This window comes from Galleria mellonella, unplaced genomic scaffold, assembly GCF_026898425.1.
Source record: "Galleria mellonella isolate WM207_F2 unplaced genomic scaffold, CSIRO_AGI_GalMel_v1 utg184, whole genome shotgun sequence".
NCBI classification, from domain to species: Eukaryota; Metazoa; Arthropoda; class Insecta; order Lepidoptera; family Pyralidae; genus Galleria; species Galleria mellonella.
In genome coordinates this window covers 7,763,249-7,785,532 of record NW_026442025.1, presented here as the reverse complement: position 1 = coordinate 7,785,532, position 22,284 = coordinate 7,763,249, and the positions used below count along the sequence as shown (strand labels likewise).

The window sequence follows — 22,284 nt, the reverse complement described above, 5'->3', positions numbered from 1 at the left end:
AGATGGAGTGACGACCTCAAATGTATTGCAGGGAGTCAGTGGATGCTCAGGACCATTCCTTATGGCAATCTATGGAGGAGGCCTATATTCAGCACAGATAATGGCTGAGATAATGATGAGGATGATGGATTTAAATAGATGTCGCAGTTAGATGCCTGTCAATTTATGGCCTTAAATTAATCTAATTCTATAGGGGAAGTTGATTATTAGTAACAAGGTTCAATAACTCTATTGCTTGCACTATATTATATCAGGTCGATTTCCACGCGGTCCCGCCTGGAAACCATCTTGGTTATTTTTTGTGGAATTCGTGACGATGGGCCAACTGACCTGCTTTCATCCTCACCTATCATGTCTCATTGGTGCTCTGCTAGTGTATACTGATAATGCAGGTAGGGTTACCGTTCCGTTATCATTAATCATAAATACTATATTATAATATATAAATACATTATCATCTATTTATATATTATAATCTAGTATATAGTTTTTGTTTTGCAGCTGCAACATATAGATTTTATAATTAGGTATTGACTTCTATATCACGTATCATAATAATAAATATTACGCATGCTCAGTTACAAGTGCAGAAATACAACTGTGAAAACCACATATAACATATTCTTTATTTTATAATATCATTTGACATGGTTAAATAACACTCTCGATCATAACAACAGACAATTACATTTTTCTCTTATCTCAATACATCTTTTAGTTAACAATTTATATAAACACCTATTTATTTTTAAACGACTTTATTAGAAAATTAAATAAGTAGAAAGGATGTATGTTTATTTAATAATTAAACAATATTAGTCATGTACGATGTTGTTCACCCAGGATTTATTGAAAGAGAACTCTTTTAGAGACAAGCTCGTCTGTTCTACAATGAAGCATAAATAAATAAAATAAATAAAAATAGGATACGTTGTTACACTGCAAAACATAATTATACAGATAATAAAATAACCACCGAATGTAGTGTAAAATATTTACAAACCAAATGGTACGATATCCAATATAGACAAAATAAAATAACGAGTGAAATCCAATACAAAACCTAGCCAAAACACGTATTCAGAATAATTTGGTAGCAGAACTATAGATTACATAGATATGTAGACAGTGGACAGAGCAGACACCGTCTCTGGCCAAGATTTACTGCCTACTTCAGACCTTTAACACTACCCGGAGAGCAGAAACGTGGGTAGGTATGTAACGGCTTTCTGAAGCCGTCTTATGTACGACGTCCACTAATGAAAGTGGGCACCTATACCTACAACATTAATACGAGATACAATAAAATAAGATTTATAGAATTAGTTTGTACCTATAATCTCTAGATAATAATTCGAATGTTAACAAGAAATCATATCGACGAAGTTTAAAAGTAAATCGTACCTACACATTGATATACAAAAATCCAAGATTCACGATCCCGTACAAAATGTTACACTAAAATTGTCTCAAATATGAAACAGAAATAATTTTTATCATACGGCATGATGGAAGTGCAGTAGAATATTTATTGATACTTACTTTTAGCGATAAGATCACTCCTTATTTTCTCAGTGTGATTTCTTGTAATTGTTTGTATCTATAATAAGTTTATTACTGCAATCGTTTGGAGATAAATATATAATATATTTTACCTATCTTCAGTAAAGAGTATCTATTTATTTATCTAATCGTAAGTAAGTAAGGACAGATCTAAACGTTCTGATTTTGCAATATTTGAAAGAATATTTCTGTACGTTTAATTACAGACGGCGCTGGTTAATTAGAAATGAGTGCAAAATATAGTTAAATGCACTCTATTTTAAGCATCACTTTTTAAACTCTGTGCATCTAAAATTTTGTTACATATATTGATTGTATCTCAATGGTCGTTTGTATGAAGTATATATACAGGCTGTAAAGAAAATTTTATAACCAACTGTGATATCACTTAGGTTTTTATTAAATCTAAACAAGTCTATAGTAGAAAAGTATCACTTGTTACTTTTTTATATCCATCAACTGATTTCTAAATATTAAACATATTTCAAAACAACATAGAAATATTGAATTCATAATAGGTACTAGATTTGATTTAAATTTATATACATACTACGATGTGGGACTGGCTCTTATGATTAATTCTTTTAAAGATACTCAATTGTATCCTGAATAGTAACAATATTAAACAATAATAAACTATATTCTGTCGTAATAAGATTTAAAAGTATTAAATGAATTTTTGTTGATGTAAAGATATTGTGAACTTTTTGTTTTAAAAAAATATAGAAATAATTTCTATAATCATTCTTCAATCATCGCGTACTTGCGAGCGTGACGAACATCATAAGACTTGACTAAAATGATGATATAGAATAAAATGAAGATTGTTAGGATAGGTGTAACTTAAACTACAGATTACGGAATTGTTTGCACGCTTGAAGAATATGTACAGCCGGAGAAACAATTGATTAATATAAAATATATTAATTTGAGGCAAGAAACTTTAACGGGCTATCTTACAAGTCAGGAGTGGCGACGTATATTAGGAGCCACGGATGGCACAGTATATTGAGTTCCATATCACAAAATGTAGTTTCTATTTATAAGCAGCGATTATTATCAATTCATATCAAGTGAGACGTCAACATATTATATACCTTATTTGCTATTCCCGGCTGTGTTAAAAATGTAATAAAAATTAGACAGATAACTACTTTTTACATCGAAGTTACATAAAACATGCATTAGTATAGAATAATAATCATATGTAAATGTGTGGGTGATTTGTTCCTACAACCTGCTTATATGTGAGGGGAGTTTTGAAATGTAAATTATCATTCATCTTAACTCACACGTCGGTAAGGGACCGTGACACAGGTATTTTTTATACACAGGATGCTTGGTCGTCGAACACATTTTTAGTGAGAATATTACAACATTAGTCCCAATTTAAAGGTACGTTTTTAGTAATGCCTTTGAACTGCCTTTGTATTTAACTGCGACCGACGACTGCTCAAAGCAGAGACGAGAAATAGAGAGTAGATTTATTTATATCGATTAACTTATTGAAATTTAAATCAAAAATGTATTCGGAATTAATGTTAAGTATACCTATTTTCAAACACCGACGCAAAAAAGGGGTGATATAATTTTGACGTGTTGAGAGTCTGTCGGTGAGTGTATTTCCTTGTATCGGCGATTTTTTAAATTTGTAATAAATCTATAGTTATGTTAATGTCATATTTTGAGTAGTAATATTCAAGAATATCAATCTGAAATATTTTGTATGAATGATTGAAAGAGGGAAATTCATTACGTTTACAAAATGACATGTATCTAATTAATTGCCATTTTTATAGAATTTACATTGCTAACAAATACTATAACATATATTTGCTAATAAACTTTGGTGTTTGCGTTTTACATTGAATTTTACACCAAATTCAGACAAAAGACTACGAGTATGATTTACGATGTAAAAATGAAAATTCTTTTTTATTTTATCCTAATGTCGCGGTCGCTCGGAACAAAGAACGTCTAGTGGACGTATTATAATATATGATTTCACCAGAATTCAGATCAATAAAATTATTTTTTATATTAATATATATTTTCAAATTTATATTATTAACTTTCCTAGACATGTTATATACATACAAGTATATTTAAATTAAATTGAAATATTTATCAGTTCATCCTTTATTAAGCTGTTGATCTACAAGAAAAATATTTATTAATTTATTAATTTTATATGCTATAGGTTAAAGAATATATATACAATTTATGCAGCTTAATTAAGCATCATCATCATCTAAGCCATTATCCGTCCATTGCTAAACATAGGACTCCCCCCTTAGACTGCCATAAAGCCATTACTTTAGCATATAACATCATAAATTATAAGTAATGTTTTATGTGTTTAAATTCTGAGTTTCTTATATCGAGAATTAAATTTACTCTACTAGTTAGTTTAACAAATTGCATTTGTGGGGTAACAAGTTAGTGCAGAAAAAAATTATAAAAACTGAAGCGTATTCTTAATGAGAACTCAAAGTTAAAGCTAAAATATTTTGAATTTTAAATTAGTAATACTTTAGACATACCACTTAACTAGTTAGCTTTAATACCAGCTACTAAATGCTAAAGAATATATGTAAGCATATATATTTACATAAATAATTTTAAATTAAAATTTTATCTATACATTCCAGGAATATTCAAACTGGGAGTTTTACGAAGTAGAGGTGATAACATAGATCAGAAATTGACCTATTTTGATCAGCTATACGTGCTTAGCAAGTTATTAAATTCGAAGTAAAAAATATCAATGAAGGTCATGTTTAGGTTGCTAGACCTAGACCTAGAGAGGTTATTTAATTACCTCATTTTCATATAAATTTATATTATATTTCATACTTAGTTCGAGACAACTATATGTATCGTCCTTTTCTTGCTCCTTATACTATCGTTAACTAAGTACTTCATAAAATTAAAATCAAACATTAGACAAAATTAGTTTAATCTGTCAATTATATTTAAAAAATATATATAAAAATAAAACGGACTTCAATTTTAATAATAACAATGTGCACTACGCTACGTCTTAACGAATGACAAAGTGTTTAGTCTTATTACGCCCCTTTCAAGGCGCCTGGTTAAAGTGAAAAGAAAAGATAAGAAAAATATGAAAAAATAAACATTAAAAAAAAATCAATTGCGTAGATAAGATCTATAATTACGACGAGGTAAATTTTAAACTTTAATTATTATCAACGTAATATATGCATTGTAAAATATTTCTGTTGGTAGTATCTACAGAAATATATAGCTGTTATAATGTAACGTTTGTAATTAAAAAAAAATAGTTTATTATACCCCATATATGTGTATTCAATTTCGAAATTCTGATCAATATTATAATTATAGAAGTAAATTTATATTTTATATCTTAGCTATTGAACGGCTTAACCAATCATTATAAACAGATTAACATTTGGGGTGGAAAAGGACAAAGGCTACTTTTTATTCCAATCAATTAACGTATTTCGATGACGCAGGCGAAATCGTTATAAGTAGTCGCTAGTAAGCATATGTTTTAATTCACTTGCAAAAAATTTTACTTATGCATGTGAAAATATGTGATATTTGGATACTCCACAGAGATTGGAGAATATAGCTTCTATGTGGACGAAAACATGAATATTACCTTGTTTTTTTGAAATCAGTTTTTCTAATAAGTACTAAGTTCTAAGGATCTAAGTTTTACAATAATATATACAATTTCGATATAATAAAAACAACTCCCTTTTAGAAACGAAAACTTCTCTAATTAAAATGTATTAATTTACAGAAACTACGTTAACTATATATATTTTCGTTGTAGGAAAACATGTAAAAGCTTAAAACTGCAGCAATATTTCACGTCAACGCGAACTTCAGTTAAATATGTCGTTGTATTAAATTTTATGAAACATATCTGTTAGTAGTTGTACTCGTTTTGTATTTTGTTAAGTCGTTTCAAATATATTGCTGGAATATAAGTATTTTATTATTATATTTATTTCTTTTGACAATATTTATCTATATTCTCTGTTAAACTTGCATTTCCATTTAATTACATACCTAAGTATAACCGGTTAGTGTTGTTTTATTTTAATACTTGATTAGTTGCAACAGAATATTTATAATAGTGTAAATAAGGTCATTTAAGGACAAATTTAACCACATTTATTATTTAAATAATTAGCTATAAAATACGTAATTAGTAAAGTTAGAATAACAGTTCCGACTATAATAAAAAGTTTTCTTTTCTTACTACGTTATTAATTTTCTATTTATTAAATTGTAGATTTGTTAATGCGATAACATTAAAAATGACCAAACATTTCCAGTAATAATATAGTGCCAATAACCTAGTTACAAGATACCTCTACCTACCTGTAATCCAATAATATAATTTAAGCTACGTATCTATGTGTATTTGTTTAAATATCCGATTGGTACACAAGTATCTTTGTATCTACTTACCTACGTGCAAAAACGTACTCAAGTCAAAGAAAGAAATTATCGACGCAAAAAATATTTCATACCAATTAAATCACACAAGGTGTGAAAATGGAATAAACACACGCGCTCCAACTGTGCGTATGTAATACGTTAATTTGAAAAGAAAATATTAGAACGTAACAGATGTGGCGTACTGTGTCGTGAATATTTTTATATCGATGTCCGTGGCAATGACCGCCGCCGCAGTGACGGTTCACGGCCGTTTAAAAAGACGTTTAGGTTAAAAAACAGCGTATCCTTGTACGCAGCGTTTGATTTTCCAACAAAACCTAGACCAGCAATATAATGTCTTAACTGACGGATGCATCGTAAATTTTATACACCCTGTATTTGAAAATAAATATACAGACGACAGGGCGCAGGGTAGGGCGACACCCCCACAGTGACATGTACGCACACAAGCGCACAACAGGGCAGATGAGAGGGCGCTACTCTCGCTTCAGTCTCGCGCCGACCACCGTGGCGGTTGGTTGTTTCGTTTGGTGTAATGCTACCGCTAATATAAACTAGTTTTGTTCCGGACCAATCGACGATCGTCCCCACTGTGCGACTCTGTCAAATTATACGTGCGTTGTGGACATAAAAACTGTGTATAAACTTGTGTTTTTTCAAACGTGAACGGTTGGTATCCCCTTTTGAAGACGGTTATTTTTTTTCTGCGGCCATGATCCACACATGTTCATTGTTTACATCTGTAGTTATATTAATGGTGTAGACATGTGTTACTTTTATTTTTTCTCCCCTAGCTATGTGGGGTTTAAAATATACGGGTAGGTTTACGCGTTTATTAATCATACGACTGTACCCACATTAATAAAAGTCGTTTCTATTTCCAGATAGACTGTTGGGATTGATTTGAAGACGTTGACTTGTGTGGAAACAAAGGTTTACATTGTCTAAAGGTGAACGATCGTGCTTCATTCAACGTGTTTCTACAGGTATGTTTGAACAATATCAGTTTGAACTTTACGCGTGCTATCAGGTGTAGAACGTAAAAACGGTTTAGAATTATTGAATTTGGAATCTTATTTTAAATCTTGTCAAGCCTACCCTCTGTTTGTTGAATTACGCATTGACACTTTTTACACTCATAAGAACTTTTTTATTCCACGACTGATTATGTATTTACAGCACTAGTTGTTCATGTCGCACATACATCCGTTTTTGGGTCAACGACCTCAATAGACCGCGTTAGCCGGTAGGTTGCTAATTTTTTTGTACAACTAGAGTCTACGGATTGCATAACACATTATAATCCGTATGTAGGTAATTAGCGATTGTTGCCTATTGCACATTGAGACGTGGAATCGAGCCTCTGTTATGCCTTACATAATTGTAACCTTTTGTTTGGCATTTGATTAAGCCATTTAAATGATCGTCTAAGCCGGTCACTTGTTGCTTCTAACCATATTCATATTCCAAGATATATCTAGAAACCTAATAAGGATATCGAATTAGGTAGATAATAAGTATATATTAAAAAAATATGGCCGTAGTGTCTCGATTCCTTTGTCTGATTATAGAATAAAGATTACCTTTATATCAAGGTAGTTATAGGACGTCTAGATTAGTATTTAGGACAAGGCTGCTCTATCTGGCGGTCTAAAATGATCATTTAAATACAGGGACCTTCCTCGGTATAATCTGATAGTTTGCCCATGACCATTCTGTCTTATGTATATTGTACAGCTATATATAATATAATTGTAAATAGATGTCTGTACTTATGAGTTATTCAAGAAAAAAATATATAAGGGATATTATAAAGAACAATAGAAACTGAACAATAATTCTTAGAATTTTTATCTATCCGTCTGTGTGTTGTTCCGGCATTACACAAAAACTACAACACGAAATTGTTATAATATGGTTTTTACAGTTTTTTTTTTTAAGGTCTAACTTAAAATCTGATCTGTATTTAATCTTATTACGCCATCTAAAGGTATTTACTTCCAAAATCCAGCCACACGAATTTGCGGACAAAAGCTAGTTTGCGATAAAATTTATTTAACCTTTTTTCTGTGAGAATCAATAAAACTGCCTTCTTAATTATTTATTCAAAATGCAGAAATGTTAAAGGGAATCAATAAAGACGTTGCTCAATTAATCACTACTGAGCGACTTATATTGTGCATTCTCTATGGAGAATACAATAAGACGAATTGCGAAAGTTATGAATCACTTAAAGTGGTTATTTTAGCCTTCATCGTATTATATACGGTAGCTAGGATTAGACACTATTATTTATTACCATAATATATAAAAATAATATTACAGTAATTACCCAGTTATATCTGAAATTCGTGCTTTAGTAATATTTGTTAGTATCGTTACCGTAAGGGCCCATTTACACTGTTTATTACACGCGTGCGTCACGAATTTTCATCAATGTGCGTAGAAAAATAATATATTTATTTAATCTCAATTAATCATATTATGTATATGGTATGTAGGTCATAGTCTGAACGTCCGAATAAATATACATATTTTATACTTAGCTGTTGAATGTTCCGTCTTTTCTTTCTAGATAAATTGAATAATATTTTTATATGACTTGGAATTATATACAAGATACATAGGTACTTAGGTAATTATTAAATTAGATTTATCAAAGTTTTACATTTATGAATAAAACTAGATACATTATTGTGTCGTAAATTGTGATCCATGTAAATGGTCTGATAACGTTTACATTACTGTCCGATCAGGAATACAACTGTTAAACTTGTATTCAATTTGGTAGTAGATTTTGCATGATGCCGAAACAAACATACTTGACAGACAGACAAACAATTCTAAGATTAATTGTCTGCAATTGCTCTTACTAAAACCCCTCACATATTTTTTTCCGAAATATTTCATATGAACGTCGACGTAGTCCAGTAATAGTTTTATTACATTAGTAACATAATACATTAATAGATATCGATCGAAAATAATATGTTTAACGTGTATTTATAGGGAGAAAATGGGAGTGTTAGCAATGGGAATTTACACCATCGGTAGCAATACAGGTTGTTTTTTTTATTTATTTATTTAACTCTTTATAGCATCAAAAACATAAAATTAAACAATGACATATAAACAATTCAACTGAAATACAGTAGCATGGAGTACAGATCAAAATATACATATAAAGGTACAAAAGGCGGTGTTATCACTAGGGCAATCTTACAGACAAACTTTAGTTAAAGGAGAACGTAATCGTATTGCTACCGATGGTGTAAAGTGTCAGCTCGATCTTGATCTGGTGGTCTACTATGAAATGAAATTCCGAAATTAATGTTGACCCAGTAAATGGAGCTTTTTCGTTTATCATAAATCCTATTCTAATAGTTCAGAGGAACGATATTGAAACATTTTTAATAATTTTAAATGACATGTATTATGTAGTGGTAAAATTTCTATTTCATGCCTGATTCGTTATTATGAAAAAGTATATTGGTATGCACTGGCGGAGCACCAGTAAGAGATGATTGGGCCTACTGTCTTGACTTCCGTCATTGGTAGCCCGCCAGCGTATCCCGGTAGCGTACGAAAAATAACTATTTCAATTTTATCTTACACAAAAGCGCATTCATAGGATCGTTCACTGTGTACAGGCCCTTAGTTTCGAATATATTGCTTGCCTTCAGACCCATTTCTCTATAGAATAGTTTTGAAGACCGCTCCAGAATCTCAGAATTGTTTGATAAACAATTATTTGAAATAGAACAAGCACACTATTGCTTACATACTCGTGTTTTGTATGTTTAACAGTTAATTTGTTAATCAAAATGATCTTAAATGTTTCTAATAATCAATATTCCCGTCGAATAGTCTCGTTAATTATGTACATCGTGAGTTAATTACGGGGAAATGTGGGTGTTTTGAATGTCAAGTGTTTGTTGCTAGCGTTCAAGTAGCTTAGTGTTTCTTTGTTCACGTTCTTTGAGTAATAAGTTGTATTGGTACAGTGTAGGAACAACCAGTGGTTCATTGCCTTTGGCATGTCCCGAACGATTACTTGACAATTCGGGACGCATGATCTGATAGGGCATATTACTAGAAATGGGACCGTTTGTCCCCAATCGCAATAATCTCCCCCGCCTCTCTGTTTAGAGTACACCTTACGTTGTTTAGGTATACGGGTATTCTTAAAAACATTACCCTTCTTAGGTGAAGGGATTGTTAGTAATGAGATCTAACTGCCCCATTGCTAGCCAATCAGGTCGACCACCACGCGGTTCCCCCTCGAAAACATCTTGGTTAATTTATGTGAAATTCGTTAGGCTAACCTGCTTTCATCCTCTCCTATCATCCCTCACTATTGCCTTGCTAATGTATACCGATAGCGCAGGCAGGGTGGGGTTACCATTCAACTACCAATCAATACTACAAATCAATACTACCAATTAAAAAAAATACTGTCTCTTTTTCGTTACTTTGAATATCGGCTGTAATTTTGCACCTGTAGCATCATATTTTAAATAAATTGGAGTTACGCAAATAGGTTAAGGTGATCAATTTGCGAACTCGACTCCATTCAAACCGGCTTATCAGTTTTGATAGTATTAATGAACGATAACTGACCTTTCTCAACATTAGTGACTGTCTTCTAATATATTAAAGAACGTTTTTTGGCACATTTTCAGCCGTTAATGGCGACATATTTCTTTCAAACGACACTTACTTATTTTTACAATTATAATCGTGGGTGTTCTATGTAGGTACGGTTAGAAAAAGAAGCTGAAATAAACTGAATAGCTGGAGATGTGTAAATAAAAATAAAATGCTGTTTATTGGTAAACATGTCACTTGGAAATTGATTAACTGATTTAAGAAAAAAATACTAAAATTAATAAATTATAATTATAGTCCAATTGGGTTTTTAAGGAAAAAAAAATTCTATTTAGAATCTGGTCAAGACAAAATTTAAATTTATTTATTTATTACATTACTGTCATATGGATTCATACTACATAGTGAAATACAGAACAAATTGACGCATACGTACCTTTTAGACATTGTAATGGGAGCGAGAGAGATAGACATCCTTTATTTATTTTGTAGTTTATTTATTATTTTTAGAAGCTTTTTTATATTTACTAAACTTGTTTTCATTTTTTAAATATGATGGTAGTTTATTTTAAATTAAAACGGTTTATTTTAAATTAATATTGAATAAGAGCCGGAAACTATGTAGTACTAAATTACCACAGGGAGACTTTGTACAAAAGTTATTTGCTTGGGCACCTCTGTCCCATTCGTGTTTGAACCGTGAAGCAATTGTGTTTGCATGGCTGTGTTTCGGTTTAAAGGGTGGGATATGGCGTGAATTAACAGGGTACAAAGGAATAACACCTGAGTCCTCAGGAATGGCAACGCAAAGGGAGGTATCATGGACGAAACAGTATACTGTCTTATATCCATGGTACTGCTCATGTTAATAGGCGACGGTTACCACTTTCCATCAGGTGGGCCGTCATCTTGTTCGCCATTCTAAGTTGCATAAAAAAAACGATCGATTTGCCTATATTCGAACGCTACTAACGTATAAGCGATCGAATTATGATTTAAATATATTATAGGGCTACATAAAACATAATCACCGAAGTGTAAAATAAAATTTACAGACTAGGTAAATGCATTAACGTATTTTCCCCCATAAATTACTGGGGCCTCTATGCGACCGTTAAACCACATCCTCGGCCCTTTAAAAGGTCTAGGAGTACGTATTGCAATTAGGGACAATCATTCAATTACCGAGTACATTAGGGTGCGGGTGTTTCGGTCTAAATGTATGTGTTGAGAGTAATTCATTGCTACTACTTTTTTTGCCTACTGTATTTTTTCTCAGTTCGATTGAATTTTTTTCTCATTTCGATGCAATTTTTTTTTCTCAATTCAATTGAATTTTTAATCGATATCAAAACAGGATTTTTTTTTTATATGTTCGTTAATATTTGTGATACTACTGATAATTCTGTGAATTTAAATAATATTTTCCAACTAGAATCATCAAATCTTATTAGATATTACGAAACAAAAAATGAGTTATCCAGAAAATGACACTAAATACTAAAAAATAATTAATCTGCTTACGTTTTTAATTTTTGAATATATATATTCAGAAAATATATATATTTCTGAATATAATACAAATTGTATTCAACACCAGGCGATTCCTTTACATATTCATAAGTTAAGTCGATAATCGTCTGTATTAAATACATCTGAATAACTTGCTTTCTCTAAAAACGTCAACAGAAATACATGTTTTGTTTTAAAACTTAATACATTGTTGAATTAAATACATTTTGAATACCAAACGTTCTAACGTTTGTAGGCAGCTATTTATTTTAATTGTCTGATGTCATAACTTCTGAACGTCAATCCGGCGTTTTATGATTACAGCAACATATTCCGAGGCAATATAATTTTAACACTAATTCAAGTGATACACGATTCAATTTTCCTTGAACTATTGACATTGACAAAAAGATCGTGATCTCTTTATTACGACCGACTGCAATTACCAAGTAATCGCATAACAGACATGGGAATCGTAGTCATCAGTCACCGAAGCTCTTTTTCTACGCACCTTCCCCTTTTGATTCCTTATATAACATTGTCCAATTGAGCGAGACCTCTGAACTTACGCCTACTCCCGTGCCTCACCTTGTTTCGAAGCGGTGCCCGGGAGAAGGAGAGATTCAAATTACAATGGGCAGACAAATTCTCAGAGACTAGTATAGTCATTGCCCGTGTCGTTACATCCCCTTTTTTCTTTGTTCAAGAAGCGTAACGCCACGCAAGTTGGTTCTCAGGCCTATGCCTCGTTTGTACCGATTTAGTAGTGGCAAGTTGAGTCATAAGTTGTGAGTAAAATTAGTCATCGTCCCTCTTTGTTGGATGTTTCACTCGTGTCTCTTAGTGTAATGACCGTTCGTCGCACAACGATGCTGATTTACTTAGTACCATGACTGAAAATTAAGGAAACGTCATTTATATTGGTAGTATCATGATAATAGAGTATATTTTACGTTCTACGTACGAGACATTTGATTTGAATGCGCAATGTATCCAGTTAAAAAATATACTCGGGAGGGACCCACTCACGTAAATGGAAATGCTGTTATTATCAGATTATTTTTATGATGTTCTCGAGAATCATGCCAAGATTTTGTATTCCCGTTGGCGCATGGTTTAATGTAAACCTGATATATGGTAACGTATGTATTATTTACCACTGGAATCAACGTACCGGAGTAACATTAAGATTAATATAAAACTAATGCCTTTTACATGTCATATTTTGAGGGATTCGTTCGCTTGTTGTGCTGCTCATCTACATAAAAACACATTCAATATATTAAAGATCGTTGACTCGACGCCATCACGAGTCCATTGTTTTAAGACCTACCGCGACGAATACACATTTATTCATTTCGTGTCATTAGTAAATAAATTACTGGGCAACGAAACCCACCGAGTAACAACAATAAGGGACGCCACTCGTCTGAACAGAGCTTAGCAATGAGAAACATTTCCCAACAATGCAAACCACCTTCACTCCTAACCTTGTTTATATTGCAGTGTAAAAGAAGCACATTTCCTTGACAACGCTTCCTCGAATGGTTTATAGCCTTTCTTGGTAATCTATATGTCATACAGTTGGTTACAGACGATTTACAAGCGCTCTAGACTTTGTGGTTTAAATCCATCGCTAATGGTTTCTAGTTGGGACGTAATGGATTTTCGTGTGTGGTCGGGCTTTAGTGAAGTCATTAATATCACATCTAGAACATTCAAAGTTAAGCGCATGTTTTAAATGCCCGATAAACTTTATTGGTGTGTTATGTTCGACTTCATGTTCTCTATTGTTGAAACGTTTAATTGAACTGTTAAAATATCACCCATACATATATATATATATAAGCAAACACATTTATAATATCTAATAAGACGAGCGGATATCCGTGAAACGGATTAAAAATCTAACTTTCATGCAGGATGTGTCTAATAGGTGGTACACGAATTTCATTTTTATTACTTTTTTAAAATAAAAAATATATCTTCATCTCACCTTTTGTCCTATATAAATATATACATAAATATAACTAATTAATCTAATAAGATTATAATTACATATATATAAAGCACCTAACTGTTTATAGTGGAGTTAAAATTTATATATCATTAAAATCTTGTGAACAGAATTCTTTAACAAAAAGTATCCATTGTTTTCAATGGTACAAATTGGTTCGTTTTACCATTATAATTGATCTCAACACAACTAGCGTTTCCTGTATCTCGAATTCCATTCCGTTCTATGAACTTACAATTTTCAAGTTACCAACCAACAACCAAATAGTATTAGAATGATAATGTAGCTTCTGTTAGCTTTGTAACTTTTTGTTCCGGAGCGACAACCACGGCAACCTATTCAATCTTTAACGTCTGTGCTGATGTTTACTTAGGCCAAAGAAAGGTAAGTACTCATCTTTATCGTAACGTTGACATTAGAGCGAGCGAGAGGCCCAATATTCGTGTAGTGAAAATGCGGAGTAAGGTACCGGCTCACGCGCGGAGTTGATGACCGCCAGTCCGCGAGCGAAGCTACGAAGGCCGTACAATCGGTCAGACAACCAAATGTCATGGCCGTACGCGGTGACAGGAAAAACTGCGTCACAGATGAAAAAACATGACTCACTGACACGTAGTAGTGTCCAAATCCGGTGAGTTGCCACCTTGTAACAACGTGTTCGAACTATATGGCGAACTACGAATTCGTCAACGCGATTAGACATTTCGGGAATTGTCAGTGTCATAGCATTCGCGGCAGCGGTCCTTACGAAAGAGAATGGTAATGACATTGGCTCACATTCAACAAGGAAAACGGAAACCGGTGCAGTGTGGCACATATCACTCTTGTCACTGGCGTGAAACTTAAATTATTTTAGAGCAGTTTTATTCACGTCGTTATTCTATATAATTTCCCTTTATACGTCCGAGCTCGCATTGTGATATTTCAACTCGTAAACTGATATAATAACTACGAAATCGACGTTCGTTTACGACTGTCAAAAGCGTATTTCTAATAATAAAATGTCTCAATTTAGAGAGGCCAATGTTTTATCACGGGTATAAAGATGCGGTATTAAACATTTTTATGTTTTCTGTGTGATCATTGCGACCGATGGGGTTGCTGGTTGGGCATTGTGGGGTTTTAAAATTCGTCGGGACCACGTAACGTGTTTTTTAGAAACGTGAGCGCGTTATAATAATTCACGTTATCTAACCGGAGGCACGTCGGACGTGGACATCAAGTCGTTGGGATCAGATTTTTTTTATACGCGTTATAAATAATTCTTTATTTGTCCCCGGCACGGTGTGTGCGTGCCTTTATCTGTATGCATGTTTACATATCTATGTACATTCATTTCTTTGTTATGGCAGCTAAACTATTATTTTTTATAAGTTGATGACATAACGTAACCTATGTACCTTCGGATTGTGCCGTAGTGATCGAGCAATATAGTTAAACCATTACCTAAAAGTGTCATTTAAGAAAATGGCCGCCATTTTGTTATATAATAAATTAAAACCATTTACTATTTATTTTGATGTATGTAACATGCCAATTCCATGGTAAAATGTATTACTTAAAAATTATAAATAAATTAATCTATGGGTTGTCCCAATACAATTATTTTTGGATAAATCAAAACAAATTATCCGTCGAGGGGATTTAATGGAATTTTCCATATGTATCCGTAATAACCAGTATTTATGATATTTTTTTCAACAGGCAATTCCAATATGTTAGTAGGATTCGCCAAGTTCCGTTGCATATATAAAATATAGTTTAAGTGTTTTTTTTTTTTTAAAGTAATATAGGGCATAATGCTACGGAACTATAAAACTATATATATACATATATATATATATATATATATATATATATATATATATATATATATATATATATATATATATATATCGTATATTTCGTATTACTTATTTATTTAACCTAAACTGTAATTCTTTATTCCTAAAATATAAAACATACATACTCTGTAAAGTATAATAATTATATATAACATAAATACTTTAGAAAGAATGAGATTATACGACGTAGAAGAAAAATAGATTTATTGAACGTTTAAACATTTTACTGCAGTACTTTCCTTGCTTGAACAAAGCCAGACCAAGGAAAGGAATAAAGGTTGTAATGCTAAAAAATATAATGAGTGAGTGAATAAATGCAAGTTCTCTAAAACGATGTAAAAATGGACAAAAGTGCTGAAAAAAAGTCAAAGCTAATACCTTATCACATGGAATACATAGTTACAAGGAGAGAAAATAACAAACCATTGACATTAAAAAAAAAGGGCCAGGAGTAACTATACCCTTTACGTAACTATATGAACAAAACCAAAATACATTTATCTTACTGGTTCGTGTTTATATTATGTACGTGTTTTAATTGTGAAAATATGCGAAGGCCTGACCTTCTGACCATATTCATATCACCCGCATTGACCAATGTCAACTGAATAAGGAAATCCATGTGTTTGCTATTAGAAAATTAATGTGTACTTAATTGATTGTATGTATGTGTATATAATGCTATTATAGCTGTATTGTTAGATTACTATGTATTGTAGCATTGAAATTCCATGTAAAACTGTTTGTTGGCAAATCAGTCAAAAACTCTTTAGTCAAGATAAAAGTTTTTTTTTTTAATCTATATTATTATTATTTTTCTTTAAGAAAGCAGAAAACAGTCAGATAAAAAAAGAAAGTAATAAAAATCGTATAAAAGGGATTATGTAGTATTTTTCTATTTGTACTGAATCGTTTTAATAATTTATAATTAGGTGTTTTTCCGTTATTTACTTCTATTTTCTGCTGGTTTCTTTATTGCTGACAAGAAACTCAAATTCAATATGTATATAAATAATATGCTACATAAAATACATTGGCAGGCAAAAATCTCTACATCTCCCTACAAAAGGCTGCTATATTAAATACTTGCAGAATAGTCAAAAAATTCTTAGATATAGATGAAGATGAAGTAGCCACCCGTCATACACAAGCATAACCTTCCATACAAACATACACACTGCACTTACTTGGTCACGTACCCGTAAGTGTAATATAATTACCAGCGCTAAAAGCTGAGAAATAAACAATTCAATTCAATAATAATAATCTTTATTTACTACTCACAAGGAATATTTTACATTGTGTGACTATTTAGTATTTAAACTTAAAATTATTATCCTTGTGAGAGTCTGGAGTCTGAACTAGGTCGAAACCTGTACTACAGATCTCCAGGCTCTCTCCGGAGTTTTACAATATATTACTGAACATCTATATTATATAAATAAGTCATTAAGAACGCTTTGCATTATCTAAATCGGTGTATATTTCTGTTTCATTACAGAACTTAAAGATAATCGTTTAAAGAGATAGCATCTTTGTTTTAAACGGTATTTAAAAGGGTATTTAATATTTTGTATTCCAATAGGGTGTATTCCCTTATTGTTGCTTATGAATCTTGTTAGAAAATTGCTACTTTTTTATGAAAAAAAAAAAGCTAACATTTTACACTGAAATGAACATGAAAAATATTATCGAGAAATACTATAAAAAAAAATTGAAGGAATTTTCTAGTTTTCTACACAGAAAACATGTTTACAAAAAGCCACTGTACAAAATTTGTACACAATACCTAAAATCTACTATTTGTGTTCTTAAAACTTTATACATTTATTATACTGGCAACCCTGACAGCGTACGTCAATGTGACACAATAACAAACGGTGGGGCGCAGCCGGGTGGCTGAAGTAGATGTCGATGACCCCTCTGTATCTTCGGTACACGGAAATATATGGAAACTCGCGGTTTAATGTTAACACGACCGAAATACGTACGAGGGTTAACACTCTGTTTTCACGTTACACCGTAGTGTAATTGGTACCTTATTTTCTATGTGATTAAGTATAATTTCGCGAAGTTATTTAGAACACCTTCGTTATTTAAATGTAGATTTATTTATACCAAGTGTTGTGGTGTTTCGCCAGAGGAAACTGTATTTATTATTGTCAATGGATTATGAAAACCTCAATAAACCACAAATGGACTGTTTTGTCAAAGGAAATTCCGCTTTAATTAAAACAATGTTGGTATCTGTTTTATGGGTTTGTTGTATTTGTATTTGTCAAATATTTGTTCCAGTATTATTGCGACGATTTATTTACTTACCCCAGTTTAGTGCGAGGAAGATCATGCTATGGTGGTCCGATACAAAACAGATACTCCCAACACGTATTTATATCTTTATATAATCAACAAAGATCAGATTAAGTAGAATGAAAGAATAAAAATAAAAGAAAAATGCAAGTTTTAATTGGAAAAAAAATCATATCTTGGGAAGAGACTTAAATTATGTATTGTGATTTATATTAAGCCATACAAAAAGAAAAGTTTATTTTCAGAATTTTATTATACAGAAAATGTAATACCAATACATTACAAACGTGAGAAAAAAAAATGGATACAATGTATTATCTTAACTTATCCCTAGAAGAATCTTCCAGTGAATCTGCTCTTAAACTACTCAGAGGAATCATGAGACTGAAGAAATTCTGTTTCTATGATACAGTGTTCTTGCTAACATTTTACTGTGGAATGTATCAATTTAGTAATTAAACTGAGCTACGTCCAAACAAGCGCCTCAAGGAAATTTATGAGTAATGATACCAATTAATATAATTTCACTTGCAACTGAGAGAAATATTGCTAGACCACTTCAGAATCTGTTGGTAATTTGAGGGTATTTATCTTTTTGTTAATTTTGTGGAATAATTACAATCTCATTAGTACGCTTATATACTATTCTATAATTTCAATAATTATATGCATTAAAATAAATTCGAGTCTATTTTATTTTATTATTGTTTATAGTTTTGTCTCTTTGTTACGTTTTCACGTCCAAAACGCATCATTGTGTGACGTCACTATACATTCAGAATGGGAGACGAACGAAGTCATCAGATATAGTAATATTTAAGACTGATGAGATAATAATGGATATAGAAAAAATGTCAGTTGAAACGAAACGAAATAAATACATAAAGGAAGAAAAAGAAGGTATCTAAATGAATTTATCATAATTAGGTTAGACCGTATACTATTTGAGGGTCTCTAAAACCTTCCTGTAAACTTGAATTAGGGAATAAAATGAGAGACCTTAAGAGACTTTTGGTATTCGATTTTCTCCGATTATCCCACAAGAAACCTGTAGTGTATTTGTGCAAAGTTATAGGATTTTCATCAAATATCGAAATTATTAGAGAAGCATAGTTTATGCTCTGTGTGTTCTTGGAATGGAAATGACTTGTATTCGACGGCCATCCACGCATCCCTTAAAAAAAAGGATTAGGAATCTCAATTTTTTGTTTCGTACGCGCTCTAAATCGTGATACAGCTTAATTCAACGACGCGAGGGAATGTAATAGGTATATCTTCTGTCTCCGTCGCACTGTCTACCTGTAGGTTTTTTAAAGGCCGCTTACCTGCCCAGCAACCCCATACGATCAGGGTGATTCACTAGTCTTTAGAGCTTTTGTACAAATCAGTACTATCGCATATATAAGTATTATATATATTGTTGCCCTGTTTTAATGTATTTGTTTTGTAAGGTTAATGTTTTGTAAAATATTAAAATTATTTAAAAAAAATGGGTTTTATGTTTTCAGCCTTATTTGAATTCTTTATACTCGACAAAAAGAGTAGTAGTTGAAATCTAAATAAGAAATTACTTGAGTATTATTAAATTACCCACTATATCGATAAACATTTTGTGGATATTGGAAATAAGGATCACTGGCTTAGTATATGAATAAATTAAACGAAGTAGGTGTGATCCGTTGATGAAGAAAATTGTGTCATTCTATTATGGTGTAATTTACACCTCACATTTATATCTAGAATTTAATTAGTTTATTAATTAATGACGAAATCATACATGATCTCGCACGTAATATTTATAAATGTAAAAGTGTGATAATATGAATATGGCATAATAAAAATCAGCGGCCATTTTTGAGAATAACGTGAACCCATGTGTGTAATATCTAGTAAAAATTGTCATTTTTGGGTAAGCATAAAATGTTATGGTGCAATCGATTGTCTCGTAACAGCCGACTGTTAACCCATAACCGATTTAATGTTCTGTGGTTATTCTTTTAGTAACTTTTATGAACTTTTGTACTAGCCTTTTAGTAACTTCTGCACGCGTCAGTACATTATTAAGGTGATATTAAATGTGAGTGTTTTGACCTCTCTGCGTGGATAAATTACATCATATCGATACGCGGAGCGTTTGTTCGAAACAAAATAAAGGACTCGGCTGTGGCTATGGGTTGTTCCAAGGACTTTTGGGTGAGTGAACCGGATGGAAATGTATGGACTTATTTGTTTTTTAATGGGTGTGTCAGTATGTTGCATGTCTAATGGATGTGTGATGAAATTCAAATGATACCTCCTAAATCAATGGGAATTATATTATCCGGTGATGTTATTATTTATCAATTTACAAAAAATGTGATACAATGAATATATTCAATTGTTTTTATGAAATGTTAAACAACTGATCTTGTATCAATCTAAAACATAAGTAAATAATAAATCTATCACTATTTTTATTCGCTACTTACCTAATATTTTTCTTCAGCAATTTTCAAATGCATTATTATATTTAAATCTAAAATTTGTATGATAGTTTTATAAGAATTTTATTGAATCATTAACATTTTCGTTTGCTATAAATGTACTCTACGTTTATATTATTTAGAAATATTGTAAGTAATTTTTGAAAATTATTTAATGGTTTGGTATAAGATATTTAAAAATTATTGAGTTGCCCATATATTGACAAATAAATAGACATACAACGATTTTTTACAAAATATGCCGAGATTAAAAAAGTTAGGTTTAAGATATTAAACTAAATAAAGACCACTAAAAATACTTTGTACACTATAAAAAGGTTTCTGGATATTCCCAAGGCAACAGGCCCGGGTGAAATATCATTATAAATACTGCCAGAAAAGATTTCATAAGATTATTCCTCGCGACCTTTATGTCTTTCTATAATAAGAAAACGGCCATTAAAAAGTACTATACGCATACCCTGATCCTAAAGACCGGAGATAAACACGGGCGTTTGATTTAGTACCAGCCTGAAACAAGGTAAGCACGCCGTCCCACCTGCTATGAGGGTAAATTGGTTAAATCTCGACTACACATTATATATGACGAAGTTATCTTAAAACTGTATACCACCATAAAGTATACTTGTATACGACCATAATCTAAACTGATCGATTAGGCTGTATTACATACTAGCGATCCGCCTTGACTTCGCATGTTTCTCTTTTTAAATAAAGTCAATGTTACTTGTTAATAATGTAACTTTCTATAGGTCAAAGGATTTTAAAATTCGTTGTCTTTTTTGAGTTTATTGATTTCAAAAACAAAAAATCGAATATTTCCTCTTTATAATGTTATATAGTTTAGATACAGGTTGAAACTAAAAAATGTTCACAAAATAAACATGAGCGAAAATACGATGAAAAATAATAAATCTCGCATACTGACTTGTATCAGCCGTTAACTGTCCACTGCTGAACATAGCCTTCCCCAAAAGGTACCCCATCCTATGGGGAAGGCTATGTTCAGCAGATGCCACGCTTGTCAGACATGTTGGCAACCACAGTTTCGTTTTTGGTCATGTTTTAAGATAGACACTGCTGCCTATCCCTCCACCATAAGTTTCCTTAATCATCTCTTACGACACCCACGAAAAGAATGGGCTGGTCAATTCTATACCGGGATCTACACGACGTATTGATTTGACGCGTTATTAAAAAGTTCAAAATAGACTTTATTTCTTTAAGAAAAAAAATTCAGATTTATTAGTAGAATACTCGCTTAAAAGGGCATTAATTATTCCAATTTCATTCAGTTCACGATGATCATACGTTTTAGTTTCAATAGAGCTTAATGAAAAGGCAAATCAAGTTTTATATAAATTATCAGAGAAACACTCTGTCATTAGTAACAATTCAAAACATTCAGTCAATTAATTGATTTTTATTTCAACTATTATTGGACATCGGTTTATGGTAGGGTCTTTTATTCGTTTATTTATTACTAGCG

The 22,284-nt window shown here is 31.8% G+C and overlaps 1 protein-coding gene across 11 annotated transcripts in view; it reads left to right on the top strand.

Annotated features, from left to right (window-relative positions):
• The window catches only part of LOC113512138 (brain tumor protein), a 588,229-nt gene that overhangs the window by 372,245 nt on the left and 193,700 nt on the right, over window positions 1-22,284 (top strand). For 3 of the 11 annotated variants that reach the window (XR_008252717.1, XR_008252718.1, XR_004223938.2), the window contains exons 1-2: window positions 6,495-6,690; window positions 6,906-7,007. The exons of 2 other annotated variants lie outside the window; for them this stretch is intronic. The gene's annotated coding sequence lies outside the window, so the exon portion shown is untranslated. Of the gene's footprint in view, window positions 1-6,494; window positions 6,691-6,905; window positions 7,008-22,284 lie in introns of those variants that run through there. 6 more of the 11 variants (XM_026895937.3, XM_026895933.3, XM_031909205.2 and 3 more) reach the window with 2 other exon arrangements.